The sequence below is a fragment of the Mesocricetus auratus genome, unplaced genomic scaffold (genome assembly GCF_017639785.1).
Source record: "Mesocricetus auratus isolate SY011 unplaced genomic scaffold, BCM_Maur_2.0 Super-Scaffold_100691, whole genome shotgun sequence".
Lineage (NCBI taxonomy): Eukaryota > Metazoa > Chordata > Mammalia > Rodentia > Cricetidae > Mesocricetus > Mesocricetus auratus.
The window spans coordinates 22,299,058-22,314,073 of NW_024429267.1; the positions used below are offsets into that span (position 1 = coordinate 22,299,058).

General features: G+C 42.3%; 1 long non-coding RNA gene across 1 annotated transcript in view; it reads left to right on the top strand.

Moving 5' to 3' along the window:
* Window positions 1–3,922: 3,922 nt before the first annotated feature.
* Window positions 3,923–15,016, top strand: part of LOC121137602 — a 34,644-nt gene continuing 23,550 nt past the window's right edge. Inside the window, exon 1 of the long non-coding RNA XR_005874900.1 lies at window positions 3,923–4,065. This is a non-coding gene — a long non-coding RNA (uncharacterized LOC121137602). The remainder of the gene's footprint in view (window positions 4,066–15,016) is intronic.

Sequence of the window (15,016 nt, forward strand, 5' to 3'; positions counted from 1 at the left end):
ATAGGCCTCACAGCTACATGGGACTGTTGGTTGCTTTCTCCCTTTGGAAGCTTGCATGATGCCTTCAGGTACCACAGAAACTAGTCCTCAAGGAAGAGGCTTTGAGGACAGATCCAGCTCAGGAGTCTCAGGACTCTGAGGAGCACACATGCACATCTATTGCAACTTGGTCTATAGGTGCATAACCATAAGAAAGATAGTGTGAACAGTGAGCACCTGAAATATGGTTTACGTGACTGAGGAACTGAATTTTAGATTACATTTCATTTCAGTTCATTTAAATTTAGTTCCAGCATGTATAGTGTTCTAAATAAATAAGATAAACTTAGTGAAATGTAACTAGTGGCTACCATATTGAAAAGAACAGCCTTAACCAGTTTTTTACCAAGTTAGGTGGCATATGACCTTTACATTTAGGGAACTGAAGAAGAATACAATCTCCCATGGGTGAGGTAGACTAAGTCAGTCATGATGACCACATATCCCCATGTGGCAGAAAACACATGCATTCTTGCATGTAGTTACTAGATCAGGGAACTTGCAATGGTTGGATTGTTTGTGAATATGAGTAGAACATAAAGAAACCGTGAGGATGGTGAACATCCTGTGGTGGCAGCAGGAAGCTATTATCTGTGGTCATCCAGTGGCACAAAGAGGAAGAGTTTCTGAAACATTCTCAAATGGATGCTGTATGTGCAGAAACTCACCTCTCTTTGAAATGGCCGTTTTGCAGGCTAACTTCTGAGGGCTTTGAACACTATGGTTTGTGTCTTGACTAGTCTGCTTCCATTGTAATATAACCTTTCCTTCATAGGCCTGCATACCTCTCTGTGTGTCTCTTGGAAGCACTTCTCATTGAGTCCAGGTGTCTTGGATAAAACGTCTTCATCTCAAGGTCACTAACTTGGCTGTGTCTGTAAAGACCTCTTTAGTAATAATCTTTTGCTTCCTTTGGTCTCTACTAGAAGCTGAAAGCCAAGCACACTCATGTGTCCACAGAGATCAGTCACAGCAAGAAGTGGAACAGAGGAATAGGGTGTAGATCTAGGAAGAGAGGATCCTATTCAGAGAACATGAAAATAGTCATTTTTATTACAAATGTGCTTTTGGCATCCGATTCAACTGGAATTCAAACCATTGAGTGGCAGTACTGTAAGTAAACTCAACTCTATTCTTATTTATGTGAACAAGATCTCTCCATGTGAGCTTCAATTCATTTTAGCAGAACTGACTCGTCTAAAGGAAAACGCCCTATGGGAGAAGAGGGACACCCCACTCATTTCACATGTGTTTTCCCAAAATGTGCATAGAACAAGAACAGTTAAACATTTTCTATGCATGAGGCTTAAAGCAATGGTGAGCTACAAGAATCATAATTATAGTTTGAACCAGGGAAAAAATTCTCAAAATCAGGAGTATATAAGCAAGAGGAAACATTTACTTAGTTTATACATATTCAGAAGGAAGTAATAAAACATTTAATTATAAGAATAAAATTTATTATGATAATATCTATAGAGGAATGGGCACTTAACTTTAAGAAAAATAATGTAAGATGCTGGACTTTCTGAGTCTTATAAAACTGTCTTAGAGTTGCTTATAGGTTATTTGTTTGTGTGTATGCACATGTATGCATGTGCATACATGAGTTTATGTATACCATGTGTATGCAGGTGTCTACAGAGGCCAGAGGAGTTGGCTTCCCTAGAGCTGGAGCTATGCATGGTTGTTGGCTGCTTGATATGTATTCTGGGAACTAAATCTGGGTCCTCTAGAAGAGCAGCAAGTGCTCTTAACTTCTGAGGCATCTCTCATGGCCTGAAAGAGTCTCACTGTGTTCCTTTGGAGGGGGGAAAGTGATGCTGTTGAACCTAGGTCTTTCAATGTGTTACACAATGGCTCTTCTATTAAATGATAATCCCAGCCCTTTTCTCAATTTTATAAAATGATGGAATCAAATTACCACAACTGGTGAACTGTCAGTGCAGAAGATGGATCCAAGCGTCTATATCTCCACAAACAAAAAACAGTTGACAGACTGGCAATATGGAGATAATACATGCTTTTAGAAATCTGGAATTTACATTGGGCAGTGGTGGCACACGCCTTTAATCCCTGTACTCCCGAAGCAGAGGCAGGTGGATCTCTGAGTTCAAGGCCAGTCTGATCTACAAAAGCTAGTTCCAGGACTGCTAGGTCTACAAAGAGAAACATTGTCTCAAAAAAATTTAAAAAAATAAAGAAAAGAAAAAGAAAAAAATCTGGAATTTAAGCAAGAGCTTGTAATAACCTGGGGAACATTTAATCGGCAAAGAATATCTGAACCTCCATGTATGGCTCAGTAATCCAACCCAGTGTGGTGTATACCCAAGGGACTGAAAACATAGTCAGATAAAATTGTGTCATAAACATTTGTAACAGAATTATTAGTAATGAACAAGTGAAAATGATCCAAATGCGCATCACCTGGTGATCAGATAAAATTTGGTATATTTATACAATGGAATATTACTCAGCTATATAAAGGAATGAAATAACAATACATTAATCCATTAATGTATTACAATAATACACTAACTACAATGTGGATGAGCCTTGCCAGCACTACGACAAATGAAATAAAGCAGTCATAAAACATGTGTTGTATAATTTACTTTTGTTTTTATGAACTGTCCAGAACAGGCAAATCCATAGAGAAAGAAATAAAATTAATAGTTCCCTGAGGAAAGATGAGGGAAATGGAGAATAGCTGCTAATATATATGTCTTCCTTCAGGATGATGGGCAATATCATGAATGCATAAAGGCCACCCAACTCTCCGCTTAGAAAAGGTCTAGACTGTAAATTTTATGTTGTGTGGATTTTATCTCAATAAAAAATTCCATGAGATGCAATAAGAATATAAAGCATTTTCATCTGCAGATTTAATATTTTCAACATTCCTGGTTACCACCTTTGCAATGTTTAAAATGTTAGAAAAAAAAATGTGTGCAGGGTAGGTGGAGTCAGGTGAGACAGCCGCTACTGGACTTTCATGCAGAAAGGCTGCAGTGCCAACGGTCGGATTCTATAACTTCACAATTTCAGGTGACTCAACCTTGAGGTTTGTTGATTTCCTAAGAAGTCTAAGAATCAATAAATATGACATCAAGGATCAGAGAAGGAAGGTGAAGTTAGCCTTGCTGGTTGGAGGGATTGGAGGGAAGAGATAGACCTGAGTGGACCAGCCTTTTGAGGCAGAGGATGGAAACAAAAGCAGAGAATCTTGAGAGGCAGCACATGGGAGCCTGGACAGCACAGTGCTGGACACTGCACTCAGCTGCTGCATGGTAGCCGCTGCGTCTCAGCGTCCAGGCATGAGCAGTGAAGATGATGTCGGATTGTTTTCAGGATCAGCGGCCTGATGTATAGAAAGAGTTTAGAGCAACTGCGCCAATATTTGCTGATCAGTCAGCATCTCCAAAATTAACGATGTGCGACACCAACCCCATTGGCTTGAACAGTGGCATTCATTCCTCGATTGCACCCATTACAATGGGTGCTCTTACTTTGGGCTACAGGCTGAGTCCAGGTCTCCTCCAAATATTTCATCTACTTTGAAATAGCTTCTAACCAGGGCACATGCCTTGTGTGGCAAAATATCAAGAACGTGAGACATTAATCTTCAGAGAGAAGTCACTTTACTGTTGTCTTCATTTTATTTTGTTTTATATGTCGCTCTGAATTTTTGTATTTTCATTGAAATTTAAATAGGGATTACACTATCATTCATTTAAAAATTCCTCAGTTGTCACACAAATACAGTAAAAAACACCAGTATTATATCAATCCTAAGCAATATGAACACACACACACACACACACACACACACACACACACACACACACGAGGAGGGGAAGGAGAGGGAGAGATTTTCTTAGATCCTGATTTCATTTTGAATATGATTTCTCTCTGCTCTTCTTTTGACCAGGCAGTCATTTGTACTGTATGGACAGTATTCGCTGCCGCTACCAAAGAGACATAACTTGGAAGTGCTTATGAGTGATTTGCTGTGCTCCTGAGCAGGTGAGACACATCCAAGGGAACCCATTCTCTCCACCCTTCATTTGGCTGCGTGTCTTACAGTTCAAAGCCAGCAAAGCTGTGATCTCAAGTTTTTTATCTGTTCTTGGTGAGAAAACTAAGGAAACCCATTCTGATAGAGATAAATCAGAGACGGATGACTTACACCTCTGCAGACAACCTAGATATATAATCCTTGACAACCATTCATTTGTTTTCCTTCCTGGAATAGTCCATTTAGCTTTCAAGACTTTAGTAACCATTTTTTAAATGCATTCGTATTCGTATGTATGTATTTATGTATGAATTTATGTGTGTATGTATGTATATGTTTGGCCACTCATCCACATGAACAGTACATGTGTTCAGTAGCCTCAGAGGTCAGAAGAGGACACTGGATTCCCTGAAACTAGAGTTACAGGGGGTGATGAGTCACTTGATCTAGGTGCTGGGACCTGAGCTGAGGTCTTCTGCAAGAACAGCAAGTGTTCCTAAGCCCTGAGCCATCTCTCCAACTGAAGCTTCAGGGATCTTTTTTATAACAAAGTGAATAAAATTAGCACTTTGTAAAAATCTCATATTTTTATGAAGTGCTTGAACTTATCTCCTGAAATCAAGTGTTTACTATGAATGTGTAGGAATGGCAGAGTGTTCCAGTCAGGCAGCAAAAACCCTTTCTCACCAGTGTGCAGCGTGCCTTTTGAGCACTGGTAGGATAGGATTGTTTGTTTCCAGAAAGACAATGCTGACTGACTGACTGGACAGAAGTCACAGCTGTTCTCGTTAATTGTGGTTTAAATGTTTTATATGATGGTTACATTTCCTTTGAATGAGCAAGCAATAACCTAGCCCCAGAGATGGAAGAGTTCCTCTCTTGAGATGTGACAGCTCCTGAAGTCCCCATAAAACGACAGTGTCCTTGTGACCTTCCAGGGTTAAGGCGTGTGCACATTAACACAGCTGCCATTCATCATCTTTAGAGGGAGAGAAAACCGTCATGGACAGATCGGCCCATTTCCAAGTGAACAGCAAAGCAATAGAAAAATCTTTAAGTTGTGTGATTCCCATTGATAACAGGAACACTTATTTGTAAGGAAGTACTCCAGAGTGTTTATAGAGAGACTTGGTGTGATTGCTCCTCTCTGATGTCGTCCTGACCATACACACCAGCGTGGACTTCACAGGGGACGATCACAGTTAACCAAGTGGGGATTAAATTATTTTTAAACAATATGTCTACAAGGATACAAAATAGATACATTCCATTTTTACATACTATTTTCCTACCATCATTGCTTAAGTGATGCACTGTAACTAATGCCTTTCCCACATCACTTAACATTGTATTCGGCACTATCAGTCATCTAGAGAGGAATCAGGGACATAGCCGCGTGTACTTAGAACATATGCGAGTACTGTGCTAGCTTATATAACTTGAGTACGTGTTCATCAGAGGGAGGTCTTAGCCTCACAGACACCGAGGGATGCCTGCATTGCTTTCATAATCTGAACATTTCCTGAAAACCACATGTCAGCTTTCTTCTTTCCCTTAATTCTTGAAGTATCCTATAAGAGAAATGGCATTTTATACATCATTATGCTGGAAAATAATAACGTCAGTGTCCCACAAAGGAACACATGAACAAAGTGAAAGTATCTTGGCAAGGTAACTTCTTTTTGCAAGATGGGTGTGTGCAGAACCCAGATTGGACTATTGAATGTAAGGAGCCAAGATAGTGTCTATGTTTTATTCCTGATATAGGTGGTGACAGTTTCTCATCCTATTGGCGGAAATTTGACCTTACAATCTACAGTGATTGACTAATCGGGGCAAAGGGTAAGGGCGAGGTTCATTGACTACGGACCCTTGTTGGGATAATTACCTTTGATAGAAAAGAAGAATCTGCTTCTCACAAAAATAAGGCACAAAAGATGGTTTTCAAACTATCTACCCCTTATCCTCTTTATTCTCTTTTTCTTGATCTCAATCGATGTCATAATGACGCAGTAGATATTTGGTTTGGTGAGTACCTCCAGAGGGGTCCATAACAAAGGATTTACAGAAGGCATGTGAGAGAATTTATTTAAAAAGTGTACATTTCCAAGGGATGATTCTTGCTGACTAGATGACAGCCGTTTCAAGGGTCCATTCTAAACTGTCACCCATGTTCATTTCAGTACTATGATGAGCCACAGGCCTCTCTAGGGCTCTGCAGTGACTGTTGTACATGCACCAGTGGCTGGATTTTACAGGACACATTTGAGCATTATTCACCATTTTTTTTCATGTGTTAATTTAGTAAGGCTCGGCACAAGGTCTTCTGGACCTTGCTTTCTATTTTCCAGCCACAGACCCTGGGGAGAAGAAGGCAGAGTCAGAGGAGTCACCAGCCAGACACAGAAGGAGCAGGAGATGACTGTGCCATGCTAACAAACCTACCAACACATGGCAGGGTGTAGATAAGGAATATGGGTTAACTTAAAGTGTAAGAGTTAGCTAGTAATAAGCCTGAGCTATTGGACGAGCGCTTACAATTTTTTTTTTCGAGACAGGGTTTCTCTGTATTGTTTTAGAGGCTGTCCTGGAACTCGCTCTGTAGCTCTGTAGACCAGGCTGGCCTCAAACTCACAGAGATCCACCTGCCTCTGCCTCCCGAGTGCTGGGATTAAAGGCGTGCACCACCAATGCCCAGCTGAGCATTTACAATTATTATAAGCCCCTGTGTGGTAATTTGGAAGCAGCTGCTGGGACAGGAAAACTCCACCTATGGATTATCTCTGAAAGGAAAAGAAAAAAAAAGAAATGGGAAGAAAGGAATGAAGCTAGGAAGGAGGGAGGGAGAGAGGGAAGGAGAAAGGAAAGAAGAAAGGAAGAAGGAAGGAAGAAAGAAGGAAGGAAGGAAGAAAGAAAGAAAGAAAGAAAGAAAGAAAGAAAGAAAGAAAGAAAGAAAAGCCAGTGTTTCTTTTTGCTCAAGGAACAAAATCGAAGTTGTTCACCTGGGCATGCAGGAGCTATCAGTGGATGTCTGCTGGCTTCCAGTGGGATCCATCCTCCCCCTCCCTCAGCCTCCTGGCACCCCTACCTCAAGCCCACAGCCCTGCCTTTACTCATAGAAGACCCAACACTTGTTTTCACTCCTCAGCTCCCTACCTAACTGTCCTGTGTCCATTCTTACACGGGGACTTTTAGACTTTACTGGAGTCACCATTAAGCCAGGTATACTCCAAGTGCTTCTCTGTCATCACAGAGACCCAGAAAAAGAAAAACAAACTCATTCCGTTTTTCAGAAGTGCAAAGAATGAGCTTGAGAAAACTATCCTGTTACTTCTCCTGCAGTGGTGTCCCATGGTGAACATTGTCAGCTCACCGACATATCTAAAGTAATAAAGTTTTAAAAAAGACAATTATTAGTGAGCAGAGTGGAGACAAGAGGCAGGCTTCGTGACATTTAGCTATTAACCCTAAGAGTGATGGCTAGACTCGTCCCTGCATAGAGACCTCTTGTGCCCAGAGGAAGCTTTATGTTGCTCTGTTGCTAGAACCTAGCTTTAACTTCCATTCCCTCCTCTCTGTCTCTCCCTCTTTTGTTCTTTCTCTCACCCTTCTGCTCCTTCTCCTCCTCTCCTCCTTCTCTTCATTCTCAAGCCCTCTTCTCACCAAAGAAAGTCTTCCTGCGATGATCAGTGTGAACAACATATTTGAAGCAGTGGCTTTGCTGGCAGTGGGTTGGGAGCCTGGAGCCTGCCTCCTGTCCCCTGCTTGTTACATTCCTGCTGTGCAGGAATCTGAACAAACCAGTTTGAAGGTCCCAGTGGGTGGTGTGTGCTCCTGTGGGGGCATGAGTCCCTGTTTGGAGGTGGGATGAACAGAAGGTGATCTTCTTCTTCTTCTTCTTCTTCTTCTTCTTCTTCTTCTTCTTCTTCTTCTTCTTCTTCTTCTTCTTCTTCTTCTTCTTCTTCTTCTTCTTCTTCTCCTCCTCCTCCTCCTCCTCCTCCTCCTCCTCTTCTTTCTGCTCCTCTTTCTTTCTTTTAAAATTTGTAGCATGCTCAAAGCTCCTCCCCACTTTGTCTCTAAACCTCTGACTTTATGTTCTGGGCTTCCTAGGACTGGGGTTGAACTGTAAGCCAACAAACACTTCTAGTGCTTGCCAAGACACCTTCCTGCTGAGAACTCACAGCAGCCCCTGCCCCAAGAGAGCTGCAACTGACTGGCTGCAGTCCTCAGAGGGACTGCAAACTTGCAGGTCTTTATCTGATTACTTGCCATGACCCCACTCTCATCCAAACTCCACACAGCTGCATCGGGAAGCATGCCCTGTGCAGCTGCACCTGGGTGCACGCCCTTTCTGCTTTATACCTGGAAGCATGCCTTTTGAAGCTGCACCTGGATGCATGCTCTTTCTTCGCCTTCTCTTGGAAGCATGCCCTTGCCTCATTGTATCTGGAAGCATGCCCTTTCTGCATTATATCTGGAAGCATGCCCTTTTGCAGCCAAGCTCTTTCTCTGCCCCACCAACCAGCTCTCAGATAATGACATGAAGACTTCTCAGGGCTGCCAACTAGAGCTTAAATAAAATTCCAACTACACTGTTTCTTCAGTTGCACCTGAGTGCATGCCATTTCTGTAGCTTCACTTGGGAAATGCTCTTTCTGCATTATACCTGTGTACCTATCCTTTCTGCGACTGCACCTAGATGCATGCCCTTGCTGCATTATACCTGGATGCATTCCCATTCTGCAGCTGCATCCAGAAGCATGCCTTTTCTGAGACAGCCTGAGTTCATAACATCAGCACAGAATTGTTTGGTAAAAGAGGAACCGTTGTAATCGACAGAGACCACCAAATGACAAAAGCTATATAAACAGCTGTGGGTGGCTGTGAGATCTATAAATTGTTTGAAGCCCATCGCTAAGGAAGGAAGCTGAGACCCTCCTGAAATGAGCTCATGCTTGCTATCTCAGATGTTTCTCACATTGTGGCCCCCTCCTTTAGTGCGACCCATAAAAGAAGTGTTTCATAGGAGGCAGCCTTTAACTGTAAGCCAACATCTACATGTAACACTCAGCCAAATTAAAACAAAAGTGTGCTCCAAAGATGGACGAAAACACTGACCTTGATGGCTGTACTGAAACAAGGCACCACATACAGAAAATGGTATTTTCTGTAATCTCTGGTTAGCCGACTGTGATTTCTGAGGGTGGTTTTGAGCTCATTGTATCTACTTTAAAAACAAGTCCAGCACAAATGGCTTTGTTGTGCTTGGCTCTGTTGCAGGGGACACAGAGGATGCAGGCAGCAGCCTGTTGCTCTGTTAGGAAAGCTTTGAACTGGCCCTGGAGGGGGTGGGGTGCTTTCCTCCTACTTCAGACGTGGGCTGGGCCAGCTGCTGCTCTCACAGGGAGCTTACACTGAATGTCCTCCAAGGTTCTTTCCAACTAAGCATTTTTGGAGTATATGAATATAGGTTCATTTGGAGGTCAGGGAGAGGAGAAACTAAAATTAGAAGGAATTTTAGTGGGGACTTTCAGAATGGAGGAAGTTGGAAGGGCTGCCAGGCTTTGGAGATTCGGGAAGAATATATTCCAGATGGAAATGTGTATGCGGCGCCAGCGTGGAAGAGGCTGGGTGGGTGTAAATGAAGGGGACCGTGGATGCTGATGGGACAATGAGAGATGGAACAGAAAAGGCCTCTGGAAAGAGAGAAATTGAACTGTGGGGGCAAAGGTGAGCCGAGCAAGAACCTGACAGCCATTCACGCGTTATCTGATGAAGCTGACAGATGCCTAAGGACACCTGAACTTCAGAGCTTCAGAGTGTCTCAGAAGCGCAGGGAGGTGCGAGAGCTGTGCACTGAGTGCTGGTTTCTTACTGCAGAGGGACCGGGCTTTCCCACCTGAATACAGGGGCGTGGCTGCGGATCTGAAGAGTCTGTGGGTCCAGGGCGGAGCTCCCTTCATGTTTGAGGTGTCTCTCTTGTCTGTATGGAGACGAAAGGGCAGCGCGGAAAAGTCTGTAAACAGGCTCTCCAGGCCAGAAACATGGGCGTCTCAGAACGTCCATCTTACCCCAGAGCTTCAGGGGGACTTTAAAAATATCAGAAAAATCCATTGCTAGTGGACAAGTGAGTATAGCTGGAAGACCATTAACAAGAAGTTAAAACACCCGAAGACAGTCAGATGTGGAGCTGTTTCCCAGGGATTGAAACTCATTATCTGTTTTGTAGCTCCACCGTTATAATTACACGATAATATTCCAATCTATGCATAACTAATACACATGGTTATAGGGACAGAGCTGCGGACAATGGAGCAGGCAAGAAGAATCGGTGTTCCCTAAAAGTTGTGCTCATTCTAGGTAGTTTTACCTCTTTTTTTTTTTTTTTTTTTTTTTTTTTTTGCTTTGTTTTGTTTTGTTTTTCAAGACAGGGTTTCTCTGTGGTTTTGGAGGCTGTCCTGGAACTAGCTCTTGTAGACCAGGCTGATGTCGAACTCACAAAGATCTGCCTCCCGAGTGCTGGGATTAAAGGCGTGGGCCACCAATGCCTGGCTTAGTTTTACCTCTTTACGTTTCAGCATTACTGGATTTAGAACTGTATACGTTTGTATCTTCGTCCTATTTCTTAAAAACAAGCCACCAGAGGGTGAGGGGGGCCAAGGAAGCATTCCAAAAGCTGGGGCTAGAATTTGGACCACAAGACATCAGACCATCATGACGCGCAGAGTCCCCTGTGTGGATGCCTGGTCATGTTTTTACCACATTTCCTCCTGTATAGATGCCACCTCTCTGGAAAGCCTTCTGTTTGACACCTGACCTTGTCACGCTTCTCTCTCCCTTCCAAAATGTCACTTTAGGGAAACAGTGGGAGGAGCCGGCCACGACACATGGCTTCTCATGGGCACAGGCTGAACATGCTTGAGGAGGAATCTTCAGGCGAGACAAACTTGTAGTTATATCACATACACACATGCACACACAAGCTCACAGTTCTTTGCTCTTTACTCCTCCTTCCTTTCCTCAACTATTTCAAGGTACAAAACCACCCAGAAGACCTGTTCTCAGCCACTGCCAAGTCACACTGAGTTCAGAGTGACCGGCCCGTCTGATGGTCAGCAGGTCAGAGTCATTGCTTGCATCTGGACGAACCACAGAGAAGACTAGAAAAACCCAGGTACCCAGATGATGCTGTGGGTAAGGATGAATTCACCTGAGACTTAAAAAGAAGAAACCAAGTGCAGTCCCCACCTAAAGGCCAGAGGCTGAAAGTCTGATTTCCATGGCAGGAGAGAGATTGCCCCATCCTCTGAAAATGGAGAAATGAAAACTTACTCTAGTCTGGGTGATCTGTTGTCAAATAACTAACTCCCCAAAGCCCCGTGTTATCCTAAAGCCATAGGTGATGGAGACATCTACAGCTGTCCCTAGTGCTACAACAGCTCCTACAGTTTTGCCATGCGGTTTTGTGCTGTACACGAGAGTATGTACTTGGTCATCCTGTTCCCTTGAGCAAACACTTTGGCAGAGAAACCATCCAGATAATGGAAGATAACGCGTTCCTGGACGCTTGCCACCTCCAGTCCGAAGATTAAAAAGCAAACAAACAAAAAGCACCTTTTTAGAAAAAGCAGACTGGATCTGGCTTTAGGGTTATGGCTGTATTGTCAAAGCTAAAGTGCTTTATTGACAAATAACTTCTTTCCATACACTTTGTCTGACCATATCATGGGTACAAAAAAAAAATACAAAGTTCGAATTGACGAGATCAATAATTATTTGTGAAGGGAAACCATTTCAGATGTGTTCAAAACTAGCCCCCCCATTCCTGTGATCTTTGCTTTCAAAGTCGTCTTGATTTAATGTTTTGCTTTCAGCGTACTTATCTCAGAATTGGGAACTGAAATGCATAAACAGCATTATTTTAAAATAATGTATTTTATCTAGTACAGTACTCTTAGTTATTAAGTAGAACTATAATTTGAAATACTTCATATCTCCTGTCTGCATTTCCAAAAGTCGCTGTTATATTTTATATTGGTGCTAGCATTGCTCACACTATTATGCTTGTGATCTGCTTCACATATTTAATTAAATGTTTTCTATTTTTTTTTACTTATACACTGAGGCATTTTTAACATGAATGGGGTAATTTTATAAGTGGAAAAAATATCCAACCTAACACATAAAATGCTGTGTTCTTTGCCACATAGACATTTAAAAACCAGAATTTCTGCCTCAAAATGTTTCCAAACTAAGGGAAATAGATGCTTTTAAAATGTCAGGGTAAATTTGAACCATGTGTGCTGGCTCATGCCTGTAAATGGAGCGTTTACTTGAGAGATGGGGGATTGCTACAAGCTCAAAGCTAGCCTGGGCTACACAGTGAATTCCAGGTCAGTTGGGACTACAAAGTGAGTCTCTGTTTAAAAAAAAACAAAGCTAAATAAACAAACAAAAAAGCAAAAAGAACAAGTTAGTTTTCTTATTTGCTTTATTTTGTTTTGTTTGATATTTTCATCAATCTCTTCTTAACAATGAGTGCAGGTTTGTTGAAGTTACAGTATGAAGGTTTATTGCGTGATTATTTGCTGTCATCAAAACTATGGAGGCAGGGCCAACGAGATGGCTCTGTGGGTAAAGGTGTCTACCACCCAACCTGATAACCTGAGTTCCATTGCTAGTATCCCCAGTGGAAGGATAAAGCCAATCCCTGCAAGTTGTCCTGTGAATTCCACATACGCTCTGTAGCATGTGCATTCAAACACACACACACACACACACACACACACACACACACACACACACACACACACACACCCCAAATGTTAAAAAAACAAAAGGAGATAATACTAGAGACAGTCTGTCTCCATATAAGGAGCTAGAGACTCTATGCCATATGGCTTATAGAAAGTTTATAAAAATTATTTAATGATAAGGAAAATGTCTGCTGCCTTACATGAAAGTCATATTCAATATGACACACAAAAGATACTAAGAAAAATTATGTAGAGTCTAAATAAATAGCATGTGTAAATTTGTTTGAAAAATACTAAAAAGCTTTTTATACCAGATTAACAGTAGTTTTCTTCACATCCGTTAAACAGGTTTCAAAGTTCATAAATCATTAATTCTTTGAGACCTTTGAGATCATTGATTCAGCTGCTCATTAATTCGATAGACAATGCATTCCATTTATAGATTGATCCAAATATTTGGGAGTTCTTTCTTAAATGAAACTTACCTGCTCCTTCTGGTTTTGACTAGCTGCTTTGAGCCTGCCCCTGGGGGAGACAGGAGTAATGCCTAATTCCTAACAGAGGTAGCCCTTCATGCGTTTGAGTCCTAAAGCCATAGATTCAACCAAACTCAGACCAAAATTGTAACTATACTGAATATGCACAGACCTTTGCCACAGTTCCTGAAACACTACAGTATGACACCATTTACATAGCATAACATTTGCATTGCATTAGCTGTTGTAAGTAATCTAGAGATGAGGACATGCATAGCAGAATGTGTATAAGTTATGTGTAAATACTGTCATGCTGTGTAACAGATTTGAGCAAACAGACATTGCTTCCACTACTTAACATCTGTAGCAGAATTGTCCACTTCTTCCAAGGTGTTCTTTTCCTCACTGTGATCCCCAGCTTCTTTAATCTCTTGACTCCTCCTAAGGTCCTGCTACACTTCCTGGAGGTCTTGGAGGAGTCTTTATCATTGTACAATGAGTCATGCAGTTAGAGCGTGCCCTAAGCTGTGCTCAGATTGTCCCAAGTCCCAGGTGACCATTTACTCCTTCAGTCTCTATACAGCGGAGGTTGAGCCTGAAATCAAGGAAAACTCCCCTGGAAACCTCACACAGGAGCCACTGTTTAGAACTGTCTGTCCTGTCTGAGTTTCTTCTATTACTTTTTAGATCTCAGCACAGGGTCTACAGCAATCTGTGGTTCAGCATCTGTCCTTTATATCATTTCACACTAAGGCATATCAGATCATTTTGCTTCATATCCCAGTCTGTCAAGTTCATTTTGAATTACAACTCTAACCAGCAATATACTGCATTTTGTCTCAGTTTTCTTTTCCTCGTGTTGATTAGTGAGGCTTCACCTCAGAAAACCAACTGAAGGCCAGGAGTTAGAGATTTGTCTTTTGTCCCTGATGTCCCAAATCTGTCTTTCCCTAGAAGACTTTATCACAAGGTATCTCACTAGATCCCACCACTCATTTCCATCTTTGTGAGGTGAACATCTAAGTGCTTATGAGGAGAGACAAGAGGGAAGGAACTCAAGAAATGCCATGCTTGAGTTCTATCCCATGTATGAGGAAGGCCGAGGGGAGAACACACACAGAAGGAGATGAGATGTACCCAAAGGGAAAGAGGCCTGACAAGAAGATAGCCTCTGGCATCGGTCAGTGGCTCCACAGAGCTGACAAGCTGGAAGTAAGCAGAGTGACAGGCTGGGTTCCAACCCAGTGACCCCTGTCAGAGTCACCCATGCATGACCCATTTCTTTGAAATGTGACTTCCAGAAAAATACAGGACGAGGGAACCAAGCTCCTGGGGAAACTGAGCAGCTAGGTGTTTTGGAGACCATGGCTGTTGTTATCACAGAGTGTTCCATCTGGCCTCTGGTTCCACACCTACAGCCTAAGGAAGTTTAACTGGTGAGAGTAGCGTTGTCCGACGCGATGAGATGATGCACCATGTAGGGCTGTTTACTATGTGTTTCAAACCAAACCACGGCACACAGCGTTGATCATTCCAGAACCTCTGTCTTGCTCAGTGTTTCCTTCATTTGTCACACGTTGAACTTGCTTTGCCCACACTCCCCAGACCCCACACTTCACCCATTCCACATGCTTTGAGCTTGTACATGCTTCATGCTATTACGGGAACATCACTGAAGTCTAGCATAGCGGCACAATTCCTACAGATATCTTTTCTGGAACTGCGTT